This window comes from Felis catus, chromosome E1 (assembly GCF_018350175.1).
Source record: "Felis catus isolate Fca126 chromosome E1, F.catus_Fca126_mat1.0, whole genome shotgun sequence".
Lineage (NCBI taxonomy): Eukaryota > Metazoa > Chordata > Mammalia > Carnivora > Felidae > Felis > Felis catus.
The window spans coordinates 59,231,710-59,256,398 of NC_058381.1; the positions used below are offsets into that span (position 1 = coordinate 59,231,710).

Consider the following 24,689-nt stretch of genomic DNA (forward strand, 5'->3'; position numbering starts at 1 on the left):
AAGCAGAAAAGTCATTTAGGGGGCAGGGGCTGGAGGAAGGGGTGGATTACAAAGGGACACAAAGGAAATTTGGAGGTGATGGATATGCTCATTAACATGATTGTGGTGATCGCCTTACTGGTGTGTGTGTGTGTGTGTGTGTGTGTGTGTGTGTGTGCGTGTGCGTGTGTCAAAATTCAGCAACTATACACTTCAAATATATGCAATTTAACATACACATATTATACCTCAATAAAGTAAAAAAAAATCTACCAATATTAAAAAAAATTTTTTTATGTTTATTTATTCTTGAGAGAGAGAGGAGGAGACAGAGTGTGAGTGGAGGAGGGGCAGAGAGAGAGGGAGGCACAGAATCCGAAGCAGGCTCCAGGCTCCAGGCTCTGAGCTGTCAGCACAGAGCCCGACGCGGGGCTCGAACCCACAAACTGTTAGATCATGACCTGAGCTGAAGTCAGATGCTCAACCCACTGAGCCATCCAGGTGCCCCTATCGTAGTTATTTTAAAGTCCCTATCTGATTATTTATTTTTAATTTTTTTAAATGTTTTTATTTATTTTTGAGAGACAGAGACAGAGCACCAGTGGAGGAGGGGCAGAGAGAGAGGGAGACAGAATCCGAAGCAGGCTCCAGGCTCCGAGCTGTCAGCACAGAGCCCGATGCAGGGCTCGAACTCATGAATTATGAGATCATGACCCGAGCCCAAGTCGGATACTTAACCGACTGAGCCACCCAGGCGCCCCTGTTACTGAATTTCTAACAGGAGAATATTTTAATATATCATGGCCCATTTATATGATACAATGCCATGAAGCTATTATAAAACATTTTACAAAAGTATTTAAAGAACAAAAAAATGCTCACACCGTTATGTGAAATGAAGAAAGTAGGATATGATATCGATATGGCTTTACATATAATGTATATTTATACATACCTTATAGCTGTATAAATATATCATAGAAGTAGAAAACAGCCCCCAAATTATAATAATGATCCTGTCCAGATGGCATGATTATAGGTTTTTCATCTTGTTTTTAATTTTGTAAATTTTCTCAAAGTAATAATGAATCATTTTGGTAATCAAAAACAATAAGCTAAACTTGTATATGCATATCTTTTTTTTTTAATTTTTTTTTCAATGTTTTTTTTTGTATTTATTTTTTGGGACAGAGAGGGACAGAGCATGAATGGGGGAGGGGCAGAGAGAGAGGGAGACACAGAATCGGAAGCAGGCTCCAGGCTCTGAGCCATCAGCCCAGAGCCCGACGCGGGGCTCGAACTCACGGACCGCGAGATCGTGACCTGGCTGAAGTCGGTCGCTTAACCGACTGCGCCACCCAGGCGCCCCTCTTTTTTTTTTTTTAACAAGAAGCCTATAACGGTTTTTATACAGAAAACCAATAAGGGTAATTTCAAAAATTAAAAAAAAAAAAAAAAGAAGGTCAGGTATAAACAACTCAGCATCATCATGGTTACCATCTATCTGCGGCTTCCTGTCTGCCAGGAGCTCTGCTTATCGAGGGAGATGTTCTTTTTTTTAATGTTTATTTATTTATTTTGAGAGAGAGAGAGAGAGAGAGTGGGGGAGGGACAGAGAGAGAGAGAGGGAGAGAATCCCAAGCAGGCTTCACACCATCAGCACAGAACCTGACACGGGGCTTGACCCCACGAACCGTGAGATGGTGACCTGAGCAGAAATCAAGAGTTGGACGCTTAACTGACTGAACCCCCACAGACACCCCGAGGGAGGTACTACTAACCCCATTTTATAGCTAAGGAGACTGAGGCCATGAATGACGTCCCCACATCGCACAGACGGTACGCGGCCGGGTGGAGACGGATGGCCGGTGTGGCTGACGCAACCAAATCTCAAGCTTCCCACGCCTACGACTTGTGACTCCCAACAGGAGTCGCAACAGTTTAAAAGAACAAAGAGGAAGATACAGAGGAAAGTGAAAGTCTGTTTTTAAAAATAGCCGGTAAAGGATGCCCCTAAACGCGGTCTACCCGTCCCCCCTGCCCCAGGCTCCTGGCCCGGAGCGGTCAGCCCGGCAGGTTCTGCCTGGCAGGAAAGCCCTAGTCCTTAGCCTGGCGCGTGACATTGCATCATCTGGCATGGGTCTCCTACGGCTGCTACCAGAAGTCACCACACTTGCAAGGCTTAGAGCCACAGCAGTTTGTCCCTCACAGCTCTGGAGGCCCGGAGTCTGAGATCAAGGGCAGCAGCGCCCGCTCCCTCGCACCCCAATCCTTGCCGTCACCATCGCATGGCCTTCCTCCCCCATATGGTGCTCTCTGTGTCTCTGTCGTCTCTTCTCATAAGGACACCGGCCGTTGGATTAGGGCCCACCCGAATCCAGAAGGACCTCATCTTAACAAAGCCCATCTGCAAAGACCTGATGTCCAAAGAGATCACATTCTGAGGTTCCCAGAGTACACGAATTCGGGGGCATTATTCAGCCCCGTGTAGCCCTTCGCAGGCCCCCGTTGTGTCCTAGGCACACTGCACAACTCTTCCCCTCCACTCCGGAAGATCTCGTCTCCGGCCGTTTGCTCTCTCGGGCCCCTCCTTCAGGGCTGTCTGCTGTACCTCTCCGTGTCTGCTCTTCTCACTCTCCAAGGCCCAGCTTAGGTACCATTTTTTCTGAGCCGCTTCCCCCTGATCCTTGGAGAAGCCACCAAGGAGAGTGTCGGACGTGAGGCAGGTAGGCAGCCCCTGATCCTTGGAGAAGCCACCAAGGAGAGTGTCGGACGTGAGGCAGGTAGGCAACATATGCTGACTTTCCTTTATTTCTTGGGAAATCCTTAGAAGGTTAGCCTTCTCTTTTGCGTGTTTTGTCTTTGACTTTGCACAAAGTCACATGCTCACGATCAAACCAGACAAAGACATCCCAGGAACATAAAGTTCTGGGCCCTTACGAACACCCCTCATGAATACAGACACAATCTCCTCAACAAAATACTAGCAAACCAAATCCAACGACATACAAAAAGGATTATACACCATGACCAAGTGGGATTTATGCCAGGAATGCGAAGGTGGTTCAACCTATGAACAGCAATCAGTACAACACGCAGATTAACAGAATAAAGGACAGAACCCACATGATCTCACTAGCTGCAGAAAAAACATTTGACAGAAATCCAACACCTTTTCATGATGAAAACACTTAACAAACTAAAAATAGAAGGGAACTTCCTCCAACTGATAAAGGGCATCTATGAAAAACCCACAGGCAACATTACACTCAACGATGAAAGACAGAGAGCTTTCCCCTAAGATCAGAAACAAGACAGGATGTCCGCTCTCTTCGCGTCTATTCAACGTTGCAGTAGAGGTTCGACTCAGGGCAATTAGGCAAGAAAGATAAAAGGCATCCAGATTGGAAGGAAAGAAGTAAAACTCTCTTCACAGATGACACGATCTTGCACGTACACTCTCTGTAGGAATTCAACCCCCGCCCCCCAGCAAGACCTACTAGAACGAATGCATGAATTCGACAAAGTTGCAGGATATAAGATCGATAAGCAAATAGTAATTGTATTTCTTTTTTAAATGTTCATTTATTTTGAGACAGAGAGAGAGAAAGACAGCGAGCAATGGGGGTAGGGGCAGAGAGAGAGGGAGAGAGAGAATACCATGCTGTCGGCACGGAGCCCGACGCGGGGCTCGATCTCACAAACCGTGAGATCGTGACCCGAGCCGAGATCAAGAGCGGGACACTCAACAGACTGAGCCACCCAGGCGCCCCAATTAATTGCATTTCTATGCAACAGCAATCAACAGTCTAAGGTGAAATTGAGAAAACGATCCCTTTTACAACACACAGGTACAAGAAGTACAAGCCTTGTCCCCTAAAAACTACAAAAACGTTGTCGAAACAAATCAAACGGAAAGTGATCCTGCATTCACGGGCCAGAAGACCGAGTACGGTTAAGAAGGCGATATTCTCCAGATTGATCCATAGATTCAACCCAGTCCCTACTGAAATCCTACTTGCCTTTCTGCAGCTGTCCACAAGCTGATCCTAACATGGTCCTAACAGCCAAAACAACACTGGGGAAGAGGGAAAGAGCTGGAGGGAGGGCTCGCATGTCCCAGTTTAAAACCTTACTACTCACAGCCTGGAGCCCGCTTCGGATTCTGTGTCTCCCTCTCTCTCTGCCCCTCCCCTGCTCACGCTCTGTCTCTCTCTGTCTCAAAAATAAATAAAAAAACATTAAAAAAAAAAACTTACCACAAAGCTACGCTTGTCAAGGCTACGTGGTGCTGCCATCCGGACAGACCTATCGATTAATGGACTCCAATGGAGAGTCCAGAAATGGAACGCATATAGTGACGGTCAACTGGTTTCCAACAAGGGTCAAAGCGATTTCCTCCTTCAGCGGAGGAAAAGAGTATTTTTTTGGTTTTGGTTTTGTTTTAAACAAATGGTGTTGGGACCACTGGATATCTACGCGCCAAAGAATTCAACTGGACCCTGACCTCACACAGTTCATAAAAATTAACTCAAAATGGACCAAAGACCTAAATGGAAGAGGTACAACTTCAAACTCTTAGAAGACAGGCATCGATCCTCATGACCTTGGATCACATCGTGATTTCTTCATTATGACATGGAAAGCACAAGCAACCAGAGAAAAAGTAGATAATTCAGACTTCATAAAAATTAAAAGCGTTCATGCTTCAAAGGAAACTATCAAGAAAGTGGAAAGACAACCAACCCGCAGGATAGGAGACAATATTTGCCAATCACATATCTGATAAGGGACTAGAACCCAGAGTATTTAAAAACACTTGGAATCCTGAGGCGCCTGGGTGGCTCAGTCGGTTGAGCGTCTGACTTGAGCTCAGGTCATGATCTCACGGTCCGTGGGTTCGAGCCCCGCGTCGGGCTCTGTGCTGTCAGCTCAGAGCCTGGAGCCTGCTTCGGATTCTGTGTCTCCTTCTCTCTCTGCCTCTCCCCAACTTGTGCTCTGCCTCTCTATGGCTCTCAAAAAATAAATAAATGTAAAAAATAATTTTTTGAATAAATAAAAAATAAAGAGAAAAGAAAAGTTTAAAAAAAACAATAGCCCTAGAGGGGAAATGATACAAAGGTCTGTCAATGGAATGGGTCCCTCCACACAACGGACCGTTGCTCAGCCATGGGAAGTAATGAGGTGCTGGTGTAGAAACAAGTCACTGTGTGCCCATTCTCCCCTGGCCTGGGTCCTCTTATACTTTTCTGAGCAAAGGGTCTTACATCAAGCAACGACATCAGAAAATATCCTTTAATTCAATGGTAAGTCCCCAGCCCTGCCCTGTTCTGGGGTCGGCTCGGTGTGGTCCCCACCGTGTGGAGCTTTGTTCCGGTGGAGGACGAGGTAGCAGACACGGGAAGGAGTCGGCTGTGTCACGGGGGTGTTCTCGGGGCCCCGAGCCTAGCGGTGGGTCCTCCTGTGACAACCGCGGTGCCCTGGAAACGGAAACTCATTTGCTGTCACTTCGTGGAGTTTAACTTCCCTCCCTAGTGCGGGAATGGAAATGATCTCACGTAGCAAATCATCATACGTGAAAAGACACTCCTTGTGATTCTCTTACTGCTTAAAATTTGCAAGTAATAAATCACTTCACTTTTGTGGTTCAGAATCTTAAAAACAGGGCAGCACCAGCTGTGGACGTGCCCTTCCCGACCCCTCCCCACCCTGCCCGGGTACCCCTGCCCAGAAGCCATCCCCGTCCACGTGCTTATATACGGTTAAAGGGCACCTGCACACACACAGCATTTTGGGAGAATGGCTCAGGCAGAATTGAAAAAGGACAGCCCTTGATTTTTTAATTCAAGCTGACTCACTACAGCAGAATCAATGGTTCTTCTCTGCCTTAGTCACCTGCACTCCAGGAAGACCAGAGGAGGCTGGTCCCCCACCCACCGGGAGACGGGGACCTCGCAGGGGAGCAAAGCCGCAGACAGGGGCTGTGACACAGCACGGACCGTGCTCCGGCTCCGGGAGAAGCAGAAGATGCCAGGAGCATCCCCCAGGGCGGGGGATGAGGGTACCTGCGGGCTGGTCTTGGGTGGTCTTTGGGTGGTGGGAGGAGCCTGAGCTGGTGCCGGGCATGCGCGGAAAAAGTGAGAAGACAGCAGGAAGGGCTGGTCAGGCATCCTCAGAGAGCCCCCGCACTGATTTTAAAACCGGGTTGCCCCACGGGGCGCCTGGAGGCGGCTCAGTGGGTGAAGCGTCTGACTTCGGCTCAGGTTGTGATCTCTGGCTCCTGAGTCGGAGCCCGGCATCGGGGCTCCCTGCTGTCAGCGCAGAGCCTGGGGCCCGCTTCAGATCTCTGCACCTCCCTGCTCACGCTCTCCCTCCCTCTCTCTCTCTCTCCCTGTCTCTCTCAAAAATAAATATTAAAACACAAAACAAAACAACAGGTTACCCCGAAGATTTGAAGGCACGGTCTCAGACAACTGGATGCATGGCTAACAAAAAAATGTGGTCCATCCACACAGTGGGATATTATTTAGCCTTGAAAAGGAAGACTGAATCCTGACCCCCTGACATCTGCTATAACACGGATGGACCTTGAGGACACGATATCGCGTGACGTCAGCCAGACCCCACAGGGCAAGGCCTGTAGGATTCCATTCATACGGGGTCCCCAGGAGAGTCAAATTCACAGAGACGGAAAGAAGGGTGGGTGTCAGGCGCTGGGGGAGGCGGATCGGAAGTCAGTGTTCAACGGGGATGGAGCTTTGGTTTGGGAAGAAGGTTCTGGAGGCGGATGGTGGATGACTGCACGACGGTGTGCATGTGCCTGAAGCCCCTGAGCTGCCCGCTGGCACACGGTTAAGACGGTTACGTTTATATGACGTGTATCTTAAAGGATGGGGGCGGGGAAGGGGAAGGGGAAGGAGAAAACAGGTTACGCCTTGGCATTTCTCTGTTTCGCCCACGCTAAAGCCTATTTTCTGGTCTTCCCTGTCTTTCCCTGGCTCGAGTCAGGCACGACGGCCTCGAGGATCAGCTGCGGGGCTGGGCAGCCGGGGACCCGCGCGGAGCCCTCGAAGACGGACGGTGGGGGTGTAGGAAGCTCTGATCAGGGGCGCTGACCGTGAAGGCTTCCCCCCGAGGATGAGTCTGTGAACGTTCAAACAGCGGGGGGAAGGCTGGCCAGCCTGCGCCAAGTGACTTGGTGGCCGCCCCCCCACCCCGTGTCCGATCCCTTCCTTGGCCCGGGTGCCCCGTCTGTGAGCGAGGGTGGGGGTGGAGCCCCTCCTCCACACCCAGGGAAGCCCATGGAAGAAGCCGGGCTGTCCCCCCACGTCATGACAGCCCCCCCCACCCGCACTGGCGGTGGCACCGGGAGAAAGAAGCAGCTGGCCCCCGTGGTCTGCGCGGTGTCCCCGCCCCCCCCCCCGCCCCCCACACCCCAAGTCCAGGCATTGGGTTTGGGGAAGGCAAGTCTTTGTTTTGTTTTGGTTTTTCTTCCCGATGTGAAGAAAGCCCGCCCTCGGGGTTCGAGGGAGAACAAAACAAACCGGGTCTGAGGTTCCGCAACTGCCCGACGGCCAACCCCGCCCCACACCGGGCGCCAGCTGGCGGCCCGAGCTGCGCCCGGAGCCCCGGCCTCCGGTTCCTGCGGAGGCCGCTCGACTCCCAGCCAGCCGGGTGCTCTGCGGGCCACGGCGGGGAGGTCAAGCTCCCAGCCGGCCCCACCCCTGCCGCCGGTGGCCCAGGGACCACGTCCCGGGAGCGGGTCCAGGACGTGTCTCTGTTCCTCCAGCCAAGCTCGGGGGGATTCCTCCCGCTGCCCGGCGTATCGCCCGAGGACCGGGGACCGATCCGGCTTGGCCCCTTAATCAGCCCACATGGTGTCGGGCCAGTCACCCACCTCTGTGGGGCCTCTGTGTCTTCACGGGTAAAACGTGGGGGGGGGGGCTCGCCGGGGCTGTGTCAGACAGGAGGAGGGGCGGGAGAGCGGGAGGCCTCCACCTCTGAGTCTCTGTCCACTGACAGGGGCCCGCCCTCCCTGACCCTTCAGCCCTGCCCCGAGCCCTTTCCCAGCACGCGGGCCTCCCCGGGACGTGTCATGCCCCCAGCAGGGATGGTGTCTTCACTTTGCAGGGCCCGGCGTGGAGGAGGACACAGAGGGGTGAGAGCCTCACCGTGTGTGCCTTCCTCCCTACGTGTAAAACAGAGCCACGGAGCAGGCAGTGGCCCGACTCTGAGATCCGGGACCCCTTTAGGCTCTCAAGTCCTGGCAGCTGCTAAAATGCACACGAAGCTGACCATTCCAAGCAAACCCGAAGGCCCGTCTGCCGTAACTGACACCACGCGCACGCACACACACACGTGCATGCACACACACGCACACGTCCACACGCAGCGCTGGGCCCGGTCTGGGATTTGCCGGCAGAGCGCAGCCAGCCCGTGCACGGGGAGAACGCGCAATGTCGCATCCCGACCGGCCGGCTGGGGCACTGACGCTGGGTGGCCGTGGCCCCTTGTGCGGCCCGTGTGAGCTGTACAAGCCTTCCGGCCACCTCAGTGCTGCAGAGCACCACGGGGACCCCGTCCTCCTGGGCTCAGACGGGAAATTTTCAAGAGCAGAGGCCAAGCAGATTCTGCTGTTCCAGCCCCTGGAACCTTCTGTGGCTCAGCTCCACGGTCGGCCCACAGCCGAGGCCAACCGGGCTCTTCCGTCCGGAGGGACCCGGGAGCCGTGGGCCGAGGGAAGACAGGCTGAGCAGGGCATAAATCACAGCCCTGAGCCGGGAGGGCAGTGTCTCAGCCCCACGACTACCGCCGTCTCCCCGTCCCTGACGTCACGTGGACGCACAGGGCTAATTATGAAAGGTGTAAATCACGGGGAGGAAGGGAAGGGGCACATTATTCAGGTTTATTACCAACACAATTTAGGAAAAGATAACCAGGCCTGGCCTTGCTTCTGTTCCTTTACCAACCCGGGGGGCGGGGCGGAGCCAGGGCGCGGGGCGGAGCCAGGGCGCACGGCGGGGAGGGGGGGCGGAGCCAGGGCGCACAGCAGGGAGGTGGGAGCGCACCAGAGCTGTGGCGGGTGCTGTTCGGATTTTCATTCCCCCCCCCCCCCCCCAGTCAAACAGAACGGCACCATCAGACGTCTAAGTAAAACCAAGAAACGTTTCATGGAAACAGCCCGACGGCCTTCATGAGTTTCTGAGCTTTCGCTGCGTTGCAGATGTCACCCAGGTGGGCTCAGGCCGGACGCGGGATGTTGTGCCAGGCTTTCTCCACTTAACGTCGTTACGCGGCATTATTCATTACGGGCTGGAGACTCTGATGGCAGCAATCATTTGTTTTTCTTTTTCCCTTAAGGCATTTGCAAATATGCTTGGAGGCTAAGGGACGCTGGGTACATCTAATAAATAAAGCAAAATAATTAATAGCCCACGCAGTCTGGAGACCATTCCTAGCTGCTCCCGAACCCGGCTTCCGAGGACCAAACCGTTCGGCTTCATTCCCCGCTGACTTAATCCTGGAAATAGACTGAAGAGCAGAGATCTCTCTGAACTCTAAAAAGAATGAACAGCAGAGTTAAACCTTCCTCGCCCCACCCCAGATTTTACAGGAACTTAGCGTAGATGAGAAAATGAGATAGTTCTTTTTTTTTTATATTTTTTTTAACGGTTATTTATTATTGAGAGACACAGAGACACAGAGACACAGGGGGGGAGCAGGGAGGGGCAGAGAGACGGGGAGACACAGAATCCGAAGCAGGCTCCAGGCTCAGAGCTGTCAGCACAGAGCCCGACTCTGGGCTTGAACCCACGAACCGTGAGATCGTGACCTGAGCCGAAGTCGGACCCTTAACCGACTGAGCCATCCAGGCTCCCAGTTTTGTTGTTTTTTTTTTTTGTTTTTTTTTTAATGTTTATTCTTTGAGAGAGACAGAGAGACAGAGTGTGAGTGAGGGAGGGCCAGAGAGAGAGAGGGAGACACAGAATCCGAAGCAGGCTCCAGGCTCCCAGCTGTCAGCACACAGCCCGACGCGGGGCTCGAACTCGTGAACGGTGATCGAAGCCTGATTGAGACCTGAGCCGAAGTCAGTCGCTTAACCGACCGAGCCCCCCAGGCGCCCCTGCAAACAAGATAGTTCTAAACCTAAATGCATTTATCTATCAGCTGTTCATGCTCAGCCCATTTGTGGTCCCACCTAGGGCGTCCTGTACGCTTGAGAGAGACAAGGAGAGACACAAGGTCTGCCAAGAGCCAGATCCTGACGGAGGCGAGGGCCCGGGGGCCACGCTGGCAAGACCCCTGAGCCGGCAAGAAAGGCAGAGGACGCACACCCACGGCGGGTCCCAGCACCCAGCGTCCTCGCAGAGGACGGGCATCCGCGGTCCCAGGCCTGCCAGCCGCGTGACCCCCTCAAGACAAAGCTGGGACACCAAGCAGAAACCAACAATGTGATGCTGGAGGAGAACAGGGAGGGAGGGAGGGGGGCCTGGGGCACCACGACCTGTCTGGGGATGCGGGGACGCTCGGGCTCCTCACGCATCAGGTTATTTAGTGCAATTAAAAGGTACCACGTTGGCCTTGCGTGGCTTTTCTGCAAAATTGCCTGGAACGGCTCATCAGCCCTGGAAAGTCCCCCTCCAATATGTCGGGCCCCCAATCACACAGGTCTTACGTCTTGCCAGGGGCAGGAGGGGGCCCTGCTGTCCTCTGCACCCCTGTTCCAGAAAGCACGCCCAAACCGTAGAACCAAGAGATGGAGACCGGACTCAGCAGCAGGCTAAGCTCGTAACTAAGTCACAAGGAGGCGAGGGGCAGGTCGTCCTCGACCGGGGGCCTTGCCGTGGGTGGTGGGCCCTGGGACGCAGAGCCTGGCGCTGACCCTGCCCAGGTCAACAAGTGACTCGCTGTGGGTCCATCACACCAAGTATGGGGAAGCTTCAGATTCGCCTGAGCCCTGTGGGCACCTGCTCTCCCCACCCCGGACCCTCTGGCCCGCTGCCCGGATGCAGCTGGCAGCAGGTGTGTAGCTTATAGGGCCCCCCGTGGTGCCCCCGTGTGTCCCACCGCTCAGCAGAAACAGAATCATCGCCACCCAGGCTGGTGGCTTCCCCGACTTTTTCAGTGACGTTCCCTCAGGCAGTTTAAAAATGGAATGAATACTAATAATAATTTGACTAAATTTAGGTGCTCCCCTTAGGCATCTGATTAAATTTCATGAACTCCTTCTCAGGCGTTCGGCCCGAATTCGCCTTCTCTCTGGGCCTCACCGTAAGGACTTTTTGGCCATCATGAGGATCGGGCGGGCTGGCCGCACCTTCCCAGAGCGACAACAGCATCGGAAGAGGTTTAGGGGGAAGGGCAGTGGGGGTCTGGAGCGGGGCGTCGTGGCTCCGGGCGACCACCGGCGATTACCCAGAGAAGGAGCACATGGTCACGGAAGCACCTTGAAGATCTCGAGGCCAATCAGCCCATTTTCCTACAGGGGACACTGAGGCACGGGGAGCGAAGGCACCAGCCGAGAAACGCAGCCAGGGGAGGAAGCGTGGAGCTGGGGGCCAGAACATTCTGGACCTCGAGCTCTGGGCTTGGTGCCGCTCCGTGCGGCTCCTTTCCACTTCCGGCTTCGTGTGAACCACCTCCGGGAGGCCCTACAGCACAGACAACTCCTGGCTGGCTCTCCCAAACACGCCGTCCAGGATGCTCAGGGCGACGCCCCAGGGGCCTCTCCAGGAACCCCTGGCGTGACCCGGGAACCCCACACCCAGAGCTGAGAGTAAGCGCTGGCACCTGAGGCCTGGGTGCTGGGGGCTCTGGGGGCACACTGTTGCGAGCCCTCTACCACGCCCGACGCAAACCATTTGCTATAATGACAGCAAACAATAAAAGGGGGCTGCATTCTTTGATACGGCTGCTCAGTTATGCTCACTTACATTCTATCCACATGGTTGGCACCACAGGCCTGAGGTTCACATACCCCCCCTCTCCCGTGAGTGACGTCGGAACCTAACCCGTCTCTGATTCCTCCCTGTCTACGATGCCCCCCGCTCGTCTGTTGTTTCTTCACCCCCTGGACCTGCTTCCGGGCTGACCAACAGCGTTCTCTGGCACCGAGCCGTTGCGGGGCTTGGCTCGGGGTATTTCAGGCGAGCCAGGATTGGGACACCGGCCGACAGAGCGTTCTGAGAGTGAGATGTCTATTCACCAACCTGGGGAGCTCGGAAAGGCTGCTGCCGGGGGCGGCGGGGCACCCTCCATCCGCCTGCCTGCCCCACGCCGAAGCTCACTGCCGGGCCCGGATGGCAAAGGCGGTTCCCAGGGTAGAAGGGATAAAGAGGCCAGAATGTGACGGGGGGCAGGTCCGGAGAGCCTCCCCCTGCCTCCGGGTCTCCAAGAAAGAAATTCCAAGAGGGTGGTCCTCCCGGAGGTTTGGGGGACCTTCTGATGAGGGCCGGTAGCTTTCTCGCTTTGATGTGCCCTTCCGTAAACACCAGAAGGACCCCGAGAGATAAGCGGGCCTCTGGTTTTCCTTACAGAAGAAGAAACAGCGTGGATAACAGCGCAGAAAAACACGCCAAGGTGTCAGCCACGAAGAACGCAAACGGACATGGTTTCGCGCACCTGTACCAGGAGCGAGTTACTTCCAAACGGGGCGGCGGCCGGCGTCAGGAGGCGTGCGATCAAGCGGGGCACCTCCCGCCCGGGGCACAGTGAGCCCGGCAACCCCCCACCCCTCCCCGCCAGTTCTGCAACAGGAAAAGGGGGTTCAGACACTCAGATGCGGGTAAAGCAAAACCGTAGAGGCTCTTGTGCCTTCACCAGCCCCGGCCCGGATTCAGGGCCTGCTCCCCGACGGGAGACTCTGGGGTGCCTGCTCCACACAAGTACGCGCCCCCGCAACAGACGTGCCAGAGCAGATAAGGGATCGTAGCCGTGGCCTTTGTCCACGTCAGGACGTGGGGTCAGTCGCGCCGCCGCTTAAGGACCGCTTCAGTCTCCGTGTATTTATTTAAACATTCTTTCGCGATAAGACTTGAGATGTGTTCCTTTTTTTTTTGGCCGGATAAATAACACCACGTTGAACTTCAGCGGGCGTACCCGTGTGCGTGCGTGTGTATGCATTAAACCTCCGCGCACACACAACATGATTCACGGAACTTCGTGCGCACACACGTACGCACGGAGCCTCTGCGTGTACGTGTGCGGACGCACATACGTGTGCCTCTGCGCACGTCTGTCCACTTGTCCACAGCCACGGCTCGAACCTTTAAAGCGGCCATGGCAACGTGCCTCTGCAACCGCTCTCCTCTTTGGTTCTGATTCTGGGAGCCGCTGGGGGAACAATCCTGCCGGCGCGTGAGTACCGAGCACAGACCCGTTTCTCACCGAGAGCGGAGTAAACGTCCGTGAGAGGCGTGTGGTCAAGTGAAACGTCATGCATTTACCCAGAAGGATATTCTGCAGGCGTTAAAAATGACGGCCATTAAGGAGACGTGGAGCAGGGAGGAATTTACGACAGGACTGAGCTCCCGCGGTCCTGGGGGCGGGAGCGAGGCCGGCCCACTCCCCGGGGAAAGCAACGCGCATCTCGTGAAACGCAGCACGAACACCGCGCATCCTGGGGCCCAGGTGTGCCCTCCACAGGGATCGGCTCCCCACACCAAGGACGGGAGCAGGAATTGTCACCGCGGTGTTGTTCCCAGAGAAAACCCCCGAAGACAACAAGATGAGGCCTGGCAGGTACACGGACGAGCAGAAACAGGCAAAGCGTGGACACGGCCACAGCCGTCCAGAGAGGTGAAGGCAGGCACGACCTGAGGCACGGTGACGTTTTTAGAAAGCCCCAAATCAGGCAGACAACACGCGGCATCGTTTGGTAAAGGCGCACCCACGCGGACAGCCCGCTGCGCGCGCGGGCGAGGAGACCGTGCACTCGGCATCCCGGCAGGTGACTCCGTCCGGGATGACACGGGGGTTCCCGTCCACGCAGCTGTGAGGGCCGAGAGGGGCTCGTGCTATCACGATGCCGCGTGGGCCACACGTGCTACAAAGATTTTTTGCATGTATCCCATATAATGAAATTTCAGATTCTTTTTTTTTTTGAAGCCAACAAACCAGATTTTACAAATAGCATGCCTACATCTCTATAAAATAACTCAGGCACCAGAAATAAACAAGCAAACAAGAAATAAAGGTAAGCGGGGAGGAAACACAAGAAAATGTCACCAAGGGCTGTGTGGGGTAGCGGGTCCTCGGCAAGACTCCCCCCTCCAGAAAATACTTGGGTAAGCACGCGTGGCTTTTATAGTTAAAAAAGAAAAACAGGGGCGTCTGGGTGGCTCAGTCAGTTGAACGTCCGACTTCGGCTCAGGTCATGATCTCGCGGTTCGTGGGTTCGAGCCCCGCGTCCGGCTCTGTGCTGACGGCTCGGAGCCCGGAGCCTGCTTCGGATTCTGTGTCTCCCTCTCTCTCTGCCCCTCCCCTGCTCATGTTCTGTTTCTCTCTCTCTCTCTCAAAAATAAATAAACATTAAGAAAAATTAAAAAAAAAGAAAGAGAAACAAAATCCCTCCAACTCAGGAAAAACATCAAAGGCAAAGAAGCCCAAGCAAATAAACAACAACAACAAACAAAGCAAAAACCTCTCCTCTACAGACAAAAAAAAATTGACCCCATGCAATCCACTCGCAGTTTCAACAGGGAAATAAAACTGGAAGGTCAACTGACCAACACCTAAGTCAGGACTCAGGTCTTACAGCAAACAAAGGTGGTCCTGACCCTCCTCGCCTTTGGGGGGACCCCCCCCCCACCAGGCCATCCTCTGGCTTCAGGCAGCAGCACCCATAGACCGTAGTCAGGGCCTACTGTGGTCCACGACACTGTCAGTTTCCTGGGGCTGCCCTAGCAAATCACCCCAACCGGGTGCCTAAGAACAGTAGAAATGCATGGTCCTGCGGCCCTAGAGGGCAGCAGTCTGAAATCAAGGCGTCCATAGGGCCGCGCTCCCTCCGGAAGCTCGAGGGGAGAATCCTGCCTTGCCTCATCCAGCACCTGGCAGCTTCCGGCATCCCTGGTGTCCTTGGCTTGTCGATGCACCCCTGCGACCCCTGCCTCTGTCCTCACACGGCCTTCCCCCTGTGTCCGTCTGTCCTTTGCTGTCTCTTCCGAGGACACCCACCCCGGGACCCACCCTGAAACCGTGTGGACGAACTCCTCAATTACATCCGTGAAGGCCCTCCGAGGAAGGTCACATCCGAGGTTTCGGGTACAGGTGAATTTTGGCGGGCACACGACTCAACCCGCTAGGGACGAGGTTCCCAGGAACCAAAGGCGTATTTAAGCCACGTGTGGGACGGGGAGGCCGGGTGGTATGCGCTAGGCAGGGGAGCCACTCGGAGGCCAGGCGGGCTGCTGGGGGGACGGTCCCCGCCCCGTCCTGGAGCGTCCGGCCCTCCCTCGCAGAGGTGCCCGATCCTGGGGACACGGCCGGTCCTTCTCTTGGGCTGTGCTGGCTCCATCCCCCGCCCCCGGCCTGCCCCGAGGTCCTGGCACTGAGTAGGACCAGAGAGGGGGCGCGCCAGCAGGCTAGGGCTGCCCTCGCCCCGTGGAAGCCCCTCTCCATTGATCCCCTCCATTTGCTTCGCGGACATGCATTTCCCATCGTAAACTGTGCTAAATGCTATTTAGTAGCTAATTAACTTTCTGTGTGAAGACCTAATTGCACACTCCCCCCTCCGCCCGGGTCCTCGGGGGACACAGAGCTGTCCTAGGGCATTTTTTCTGCTCACTCTCACCTCCCAGGCACAACCTCCAGCCCGGCAGCGGGCTGCCAATCAAGGCGGCAGAGGTCAAGGGGGACCAAATTAGGAGCCCTCTGTTACTGCCAAACTTGCTTGGCGAAGCTTAATTTAAATGGAAAGCAAAAAGGTTATGGAAAATAATTTTTCCCAATGAAACTCTTTGCCAGGCGGCGGAAGGGGGTGCCGTCCTCCGGAGCGGCGGGTTTCTTCCCTGAGACGTTCCGGCCGGAGTCTGTTTATATGTTGACTGCCCTGCTGTCTGCCATCCATCACCCGGAGAGATAATCAGAAAATAAAAGCGTTTGATTAGCGCGTGAATAAATCACTGCAGAGTGCCGATTACCGCACGGTCCCAGTGCGCGGGAGGCGGGAGGGGGCAGAGGTGTGCGTTTGGTCCACATCCACCCACGTTAGGCCAAAAGCCACCACTGGCTTTGTTCCCCGGTCTCGGACCTTGTGTGTGTAGCACACGCTGGGGACAGCTCCACGGCGCAAGTCCACACTCCCTTCATGAACGCGGGATCTCTGGTTGTCACCCTCCAAGGCAGAAGTCCGATCCACGCCGATGCTTTGATCGGCACAAATGCAGTTTCAAATCAGACCTTGAGAGCAGACGCCTCAGTCCCGCATCCTTCCCATCACCCCTGGCGGTCGGTTATACGGTCCCCAGGACAGCTCTGGAGACCAGCCCCTGCCTGCAGAGCACCCTTGTGAAGTCCCCCCACCCCAAGACCCCCGCTGGAGAAGACAGAACAGAAGGGGAGAGACCTTTCCTTGGCCAAAGGTGGTTTCCTTTTGTTTATTTTTGACACAGAGAGAGAGAGAGAGAGAGACCAGGAGAGCTGGGGAGGGGCAGAGAGAGAGAGGGAGACAGAGGATCCAAAGTGGGTTCTGTGCTGGAAGCAGAGAGCCCAGTGTGGGGCTCGAACTCACGGACCGTGAGATCATGCCGTGAGCCGAAGCTGGACACTCAACGGACTGAGCCACCCGGGCACCCCCGCCAAAGGTGGTTTCCATCTTGGAAAGCAGAGGCGCTGAGCATAACACCCGGTTTGGAAGGATGAATGGCCAGGGTATGTCCGCCCAGGGTGCCTCTCTGATCGCCTCTTGTGATCGAAGGGCAGAGCCACCCCTGTGAGCGGGTTTCATCTTGGAAACCACAATCCCAGCTGGGTGTGCCATTCACTCGCAAAGTTTCCGCAAACCTGACCCTGCAGGGGGTATGTGCTTGAACCCTGAGTCCCCCGTCTTCGGTGGGACACGTCACCCCTGTTAGGTCGATGGGAAGGTTTGGTTGAGTGAGAAGCCTGCAGCCAGACCGGTGAGTGAGGCCCACCCCTGGGCAGGCCGGGCAGGGGGTGGAGGCCGGGGGTGCCTTGGTGGGGGTGGGGGGGCTGCTGAATCCCACCCCCCCCACCCCCGCCACCGGCTGCATTTGTCATGACCTCTGGGAGGGTCTGCATTTTCGGTCAGCTGTGCCCTCTTGCCCTGTGGTCTCTCCCACTGCGATTCCCCAGCTCCCATCCCTCGGCAGCCTTGGAACAAGGCCCCCTGGGATACACTGTGTTTCCACAGAGGGTTCCGGATGTGAGGTGGGGCCCAGGCATCTCCACTGCAGGCAACAGATGGTCAGGACCAGGATCCGTCATGGGAGTGCGGCCAGTGTCCTCACCCAGGACCCCAACCCAAACCAACATGGGAATTGTTCCAGAATATCTGGGTGCCGGCGAGGAACAAGCATTTCTCTAAAGGGGTTATTTTATTATTTTTATTTTATTTTATTTTATTTTATTTTATTTTATTTGAGAGGAAGAGAGAGGAAGAGAAGGCACACGTGTGTGCACTGGGGAGGGGCAGAGGGAGAGAGAGAACCCCAAGCAGGCTTCATGCTCAGCGTGGAGCCCGACGCAGGGCTGGTGGATCCCACGACCCTGGGATCATGACCTGAGCCAAAACCAAGAGTCAGATGCTTAACCTACTGAGCCACCCAGGTGCCTCTGAAGGAGAAGATCTTAAATTTGCAAAAACCATCCCAGCAATTCTGAAAGTGATGAAAACAAAACAAAACAAAAACAAAGAAAGGAGGATATTGAGTATTTTCTTCTGACTCAAACAATTTTCAAGTTTTTCTCCTCGAAACTTTGTGTTTGTATGTGTATGTGTGTGCACATACGTGTGTGCCTGTGTGCATACGTGAATGCTCGTGTGTGCATGTGGGCACACGTACATGTATGCGTGCCCGCGTGTGCCTTTATGTGCCTGCATGTGACGTACATGTGTGCGGGCGGGCGAGTACACACATGTGACTGTGTGTGCACGTATGTGTACAGGTATGTTTGCCCATGTGCATGTATATGTGTGTGTGCGTGTGTTTTAACATTTATTTATTTTTGAGAGGCAGAGAGAGAGAGCGCGTGTGGGGGAGGGACAGAGAGAGAGGGAGACACAGAATCCGAAGCGGGCTCCAGGCTCCGAGCTGTCCGCACAGAGCCCGACGCGGGGCTCGAACCCACAAACCGCGAGATCATGACCTGAGCCGAAGTCAGACGCTGAACCGACCGAGCAGGTGTGTGATTTAAGCCAGGATTTCCTGTTCCTGCCCAGGCCCCGGCCGACCTGCAGTAACGAAAGGACAAGAGCTTGCCCCCGGGGATCGGGCCCTAGGCGCTGGGATTAGGAAAGAGGAGAAGGTATTACGCCCACCCAGAAATCATCACAGGTATTTACTTTCAACATTTTCCCTGACATTTACCGGGACGCGCTGGCCTGGCCACCAGCCCTGGCCTCCTTGGCAAGTGGGCATCTGTCCGGTCTTGTGTGCTCTTTCCAGGGTCACAAAACAAAGCAATTCTACCCAAAGAAGTCACACCAGCTGATGGGCCTCTCTCCCTGGCTCCAGGGGGAGATTCCAGGGGAATTGTGGCCAATTCGCCCAAACTGGACATAGTCTCCCTTTGTCAGCTGGAGAGAGCTATGCGTTAAGTCCAGACCCACAGTCGGCTCCATCAGGCATGCTGCCCAGGGGCGTGGTGGGCACGGCCGGGATGGGGCTCCTGGCCATGGGTCTGCCCAATCGTAGAACGGCGGGGGGAAAGTCAGACAGGGCCCAGATGGCTGTACCCTGCTCGGCCAGCCGGGGCTCCTCCTGGTGAATCTGAATTCTATGTTCTGTACCGAAGAATTCTACTGGCGTGCGCCAGCCACTCAGCAGACCAATTCCAAAACAAGGGGACCAAACCCCAAATCATTAGCTTTGGGGGTGGAGGGCATTTTTCTGGAAGGTTCTATGCCTGGGATGTTGGTCCTTTAAGTGGTAACCGGCCACAAAGCGACACTCAGTGGCCCCCTGCTTGTTTTGTTGGCCACAGTCTTGAAAAGCCAAAGCCTAATTCCGCCCAGTACGGTGAAGCCTGTCGCGGCCAGACCTGCCCAAAGCCCTGGGCTTGGTTGTGCGTCCTGGGTTCCCGCCAGCCTAGATGGCGACACCACAGCACGGCCCACACCTGCCTTCTCATGGCAGGCCCTTCCTGGGGACCCAGAACCCTCAGTTCTGTCGAGGAAAAGCCTTTCAGTCAGTAAAGAAGGAAACGATTTCCCCAAAGGACGTTTCTTAGACTGGAAAAAACACACACACACACAAACAAAACGCAGAGGGGTCGGCAGGGACGTTTTTCTACCGTCTACGTGAAAGGCCAGGGAACTCAGAGACGGGGTTCCAGTGGTCCCGATGGCACCCCGAGTGGTAGGGAGGGCACTGAAGACCCTCACAAGCAGCACTGTGTTTCCCTGATGGACAAGCGCCGAGAGCCAGGAGCGAATTTCGCCCGACAGATAACTAGAGTGGGGTCATCCAAGCTGAGTCCCTCCCTGCCTGTTCACGGGCTCTCCCCCGGCAGGCGGGTTAAGCCACCCAAAGCCTCCTTAACTGGTTACGTACGGGTCTAGAGAGCAGACGGGGTGGGGCCCTGTCACCTCGAACAGCGTGAGCTTTCTGCTCCGAGCCCGAGTGACAGAGAGGCCCCCAAAACAAGCACAGTGCTAGATTATCTCAAGGAGGAAAAGACATGCTGGTGTTTTGTTCTGTTTTGTTTCGTCTGCCACAGAGGAAGCCCTAATAAGTGTCCCTCGTCTTTGCCCTCCCCAGAGCCTCCAGGGCTCAGGGCCTTGGCTGAGTTCAGAACTGTTTTAAAGGCTTCTCCCCACGTGGGCAAGTCTGAACCCGCACGGTCGATAGGACGGCCCCGCACGGCAGAGGCGATGGGTGCTGAGTCACCACGGGTTCAGGCTCCCAGCCGGGCCACTCCACGAGCAATGGCCCCAGGCGTGGGCCCTGGGATGGCCTGAGGTCCTCGCCGGGGACCCTTTGCGGTCAAGGGCGCTGGCCTTTCAGCGCAGGTTGTGGTCGAACTTGGACACCTGCCAAACCCGTAGGGCCCACCATGTAGCAACTATTTCTGGACCCAGACTTCGGAAACACCCACCATGGGTGACGAGAAAGAAGGCAAGCGTGCCCTGCAGGGAGGTGGGGCGTAGGCCCGGAGATCTCCGCCCCGATCTGTACCCGACTCCCTGCCACCCTGAACCAAAGCAAGAGGGAGTGCGGCGTGGGCCCCTGACGGCGGCCACGGCAAGGCCCGGCAATAACGGAGGGCCGCCTTGGCTAGCCTCATTCCTGCCGCCTCCCCGGAGGCCTCCTCGGCGTCCCTCACTCATTTTGCCCACGACCCCGAGCTCCCCTTTGCCTGCTTTGCCACAGGCCAAGAGGACTCTAGAGCCTTCATTAAAATAGAAACACCAGAGGCGCCCAGGAGGCTCAGCCGGTTGAAGATCCTGCTCCTGTGGCTCAGGTTGTGATCTCACGGTTCATGAGATCGAGCCCCACGTTGAGCTCTGTGCTGAGTGTGGAGTCTGCTTAAGATTCCCTCTCTCTCCCTCTGCCCCTCTCCCCTGCTCATGCTCTCTCTCTCTCTCTCTCTCTCTCTCTCAAAAGTAAATAAGAAAAACCAGTGCTTATGCTCTAAGAGGGGGTGCCCTCCAGGCCTGCAGGCCCAGCCAGCCCCTCCCTGACGCTCCCCTTCTGGATTCCCAGTGGCGGCCTAGCGGGTCGAGACGCACCCTCGCGGGGTGCTTGATTCAGGGGTCCTGTCGGGGAGCTGGCCCCAGGCCCGTGGACACCTCGTTGCACCTCGGGCCCAGCGCCCACACCCAGAAGGGCCTGCTCCAGGAGCCCGGGGGGAGAACCTAGTTTCCTAAGTTCTGGAAAACGGGAAGGTGGTATTTATCTGATGATCACATCCTCTTGGAAGAGCTCCCTCCAGGTTTCCCTGCCCTGCAGAGGCTCCGGAAGGCTCCAGACTTTACTCCAAGCTGCTTTCGATTCGGACCAGACAAGCTGTGTCTAGAGCCGGTGTCCGTGCCATAGAGTGGCCCCCGCCAGCGAGGGGAGACCCTGGATGGGGAGCCCAGGCCACCGCCAGCCCTCTGGCCGGGGCGCCACAGTGGCTGAGCCAGACTGTCCGTCCAAGCCGAGCAGCACCAGGCCTGAGGTCCGAGACCGCTTGCCGGGATGGTGGAAAATCCACGCAAACTTCTGGACCTCGTCCAAAACACTCGTTCTCAAAACACTGGAAAGACGAGCACCCAGGTGGCTTCTCGCGTTCCAGTGACCCTGCCGACCTCAGCTCCTTCCGCCCCTCTCTCTTCTCCTATCGTGGCAAAAGACAACATCAAATTTACCGTTCTAGCCCCTTTTAAGTGCACAGTCACATCGTTGTGCGACCACGACCACCGTCCGTCTCCAGAACATGGTCATCGTCCCAAACAGAAACTCTGTCCCCATTGCGTGCTAGCTTCCCATTCCCCTCCCCCGGCCCCTGGTGCCCTCTGTTCAAGTCTCTGTCTCTCTGTAAACGAGGACTCTAGAAACCTCACGTAAGTGGAATCCTACAGGATTTGTCCTCACTGAGCGTCCACGAGGTCCGTCCATGGGGTAGCGGGTGTCGGGACTTGCTTCCTTTTTAAGGCTGAACAATATTCCCCCGTGTGGACGGGCTGCGTTGTGTTTTCCATCCGTCGACCGACACTTGGGCCGTTCCCGCCTTTTGGCCTTCGTGAGTTAATGCTGCTCTGGATGCGGGTGTGCACATAGCTGAGTCCCCGCTTTCAGTTCTTTGGGGCTCCTCCCCTCTATTCTCTACTCTTCGTTCGCGCCCTGGGGTCAGCGCGGGCACGGCGTCCAGCGTGTTCCGGGGGCACCGGGAAGGACAGACCGCATCCCCGTGTCTGGCTGCATCCAGCTGACCGCTGCCCGACATCCCGGCTCTATCAGCAGCAGGTGCCTGTGCTCCGGGGCGGGGGGCCAAGCCTGCCTAGGGCCTGCGTGGTCTCTGGGGAGGCCGTGGTTGGCATGATGTGGGGTTAGGGGAGGCCATGCTGGCAACTGTCTACCCGCAACACCCAGACTTCGGTGAGGAGACGGGAGCCGGCTGGAAACGGAGAGGGGCCACCGGGAAGGAGTATCCGCGGGTCCCACAGCTGAGGGAGCCTGGCCCGGGTCTGAGCTTGTGTCCCCCTCCCCAGCAGCACGCAGCCAGCCAGCCCCTATAGCAGGCTGAGATTTCAGGACTGCCCGGCTCACGTCCACGCTGAGTGCTTGACAACCCCCGCCCCCCAACGAGGAGGAGGTGGCCAGGGTTGGCGACAACCAAGGGGAGGTCCCCCAGCCCTGAGCAGACCGGGTGCGGGCGCCGGGGAGGGGCCCGGGAAGCCTGGCGGGCGCTGCGGGCAGTGGACACCCCTGGCTGATCTGGAGGAAGCCTGCCATCTGCTGGGCACGCGGAGATCCCTCCCGCAGCTGAAATGCCACCTCCCGGAAAATGGAGTTTTGGGGGCGGTGTTTGCCAGCCTCGTCCTTCCTGGGGGCTTTGGGGGGGGGGGGGAGCGGAGGGGCCCTGCCGCCTGGCCAGACCGGAGAGAGTGGGCGGGCGCTCTGCAAAGAGCCGGGACCCGATGGCCCGCGCCTGTCCCCCGCGCGGGAAGCGTGCGCTGTGCACGTCTGCCGGGTGCCCAACAAAGACGCCTCTCTGCAGGTTCCCCTCGCGCTGCGGGGCGCACAATGCGCCCTTTCACCCCAGGTGGCTCTGGCGCAGCGTGGCGACTCCCTGGGGTGCCCGGCTGGCTCCTGGCCCTGCTCTCTGCCGCTCGCGGTTCAGAAGCCCTAGGAGCTGCCGTCAGGGAGACTTCGCAGACCCGACACGCGTGTTTGCACTCTCACCCACAGGGGAAAGTCTAGGAGCCTCTGTCTGTCCACACGCTCCCAAGAGGCGGGGCGTGACCCCAATTAAACGGCGGCCATCGGATCTCGAGATCGGGGAGCACGGGGAGCGTGCAGGGAGCCTGCTGTCACTCGACACCCTTCCCGGCAGCCCGCCAGGCTCGGAGAGAGACCGTAGCTACCAAAAATAATCCTTCCAGTGTTTAAATATTTAGAGAAGTGAGACAGACCTTGATGTCTTTACCATCTACAGGGACCGGCCCTGACCGCCAGCCCTGGGGCCCCTGGGAGAGGCCACGTTGCCTACCGGCCCCCTCTGCTGGGTCCAGCGTCTCCTACTCTGCCCCCACACGCCTGTGACACGTACGGGTCTCCTTCCAGTGCCCACAAGACAGCTACTCTCCCCACCCCGCTTCCAGAACATTCCCATGTCCAGCTTCTTACTCCCATGTGTCTCAGGCACCTCTTTCCTATAGCCCTTTCTGGCTCCAAAGCCCCTCAGGACAGGGCCCCCTTCTCGAAAGGGTTTGCACCCCATCTCGAAGACCATCAAAGTGTAAGAGAAGGGGTGTGCCCATCCGACCCTGGGGCGGTCTCCACGCTCCCTTCTCCGGGGACCAGGGATGACACGGGGTGGGGTGGCTCCTGGCCGTGGTTTTCGGGACCTCGCGTGCCCCTTGGGGCCACCCCTCACGACGGCCTCGTGGACACATCAGTCGTGGTGCCTGTCGCGTGGAGGAGAAGGTGGGGGCTTGCCAGGGCGTGTGGCCGGGCACAGCTGGGATGTGACCTGGGGGAGGGTTCCAGCATTGCCACGCTTAGGGACCGTCTGTGTCACTGCCTGCAGCTGAGGAAGGCCCGGGACTCGCTCAAGGGCCACCTGCTGGCACCGAGGTCCAAGCCTCAGCTTTCAGAGGGCAGGGGGTTTGGACCAGTGTGGCCGGGGGCTCCGGCTTCCCTGGATCATCTCAGGGTCCTCGAAGCAAAGCAGCATGTTCTGGAGATCGCAGAGGGGCTACTGGGAGCCCTTTGTCCCCCGCCGATCACAGGTGTCTGAGACACATTGGTTGAATGGAACACCAAGCCCGAGTAAAAACGTCCTCTCTGTTTGCTCTGCTGGGAATGAGCGCTAAGTCAAACAGCGGACACAAGAACATTTCAATCAAGAGACAAAGGTCATTCGCCACCGCCTCTCCCTTTTGGGGAGGATCCCATCAGGTATCGGGTTGCAGCGAAACAGGCAGGCGTGGGTCCCCCCAGACAGAGCGCCAACTCCCCGCCTCGCCTCACCCGGGAGGCGCTGCCGCGTCATCGCCTCTGTGACCTCACGCTCACATCTCCCGGAGGCTCACGCGGGGCCTTGGGCCCTGCCGAGCTCCTGCCGGGGCTGCTGATGCAACAGCAGGGGCCCCGGGGACTCTGGCTTCCCGCTCCCGAAGGCGGCTCCAAGCCTCTGGAGCAGCCCAGCTCCCCGGGGAGCAGCCCGCGGCCCCCGTGCAACAAATCATCCAGGGTTGCGTCAAGGACCCCCAGAGGGGCTGTCGCGGCGTGTGAGCTGAGCGGGAGAGGACGACCATTTCATTTCCCCGTCCTTTGAAGAGCCTCCTGCAGCGGGAGCTCGGCGTCCCCAGGGAGTCC

The 24,689-nt window shown here is 56.7% G+C and overlaps 1 protein-coding gene and 1 non-coding gene across 7 annotated transcripts in view; one reads left to right on the forward strand and one right to left on the reverse strand.

Annotated features, from left to right (window-relative positions):
* The window catches only part of TBC1D16 (TBC1 domain family member 16), a 77,229-nt gene that overhangs the window by 25,654 nt on the left and 26,886 nt on the right, over positions 1–24,689 (reverse strand). The window lies entirely within an intron of this gene.
* Positions 4,814–4,898, forward strand: TRNAS-UGA. Its single transcript has one exon. It is a non-coding gene; the product is annotated as a tRNA-Ser (tRNA).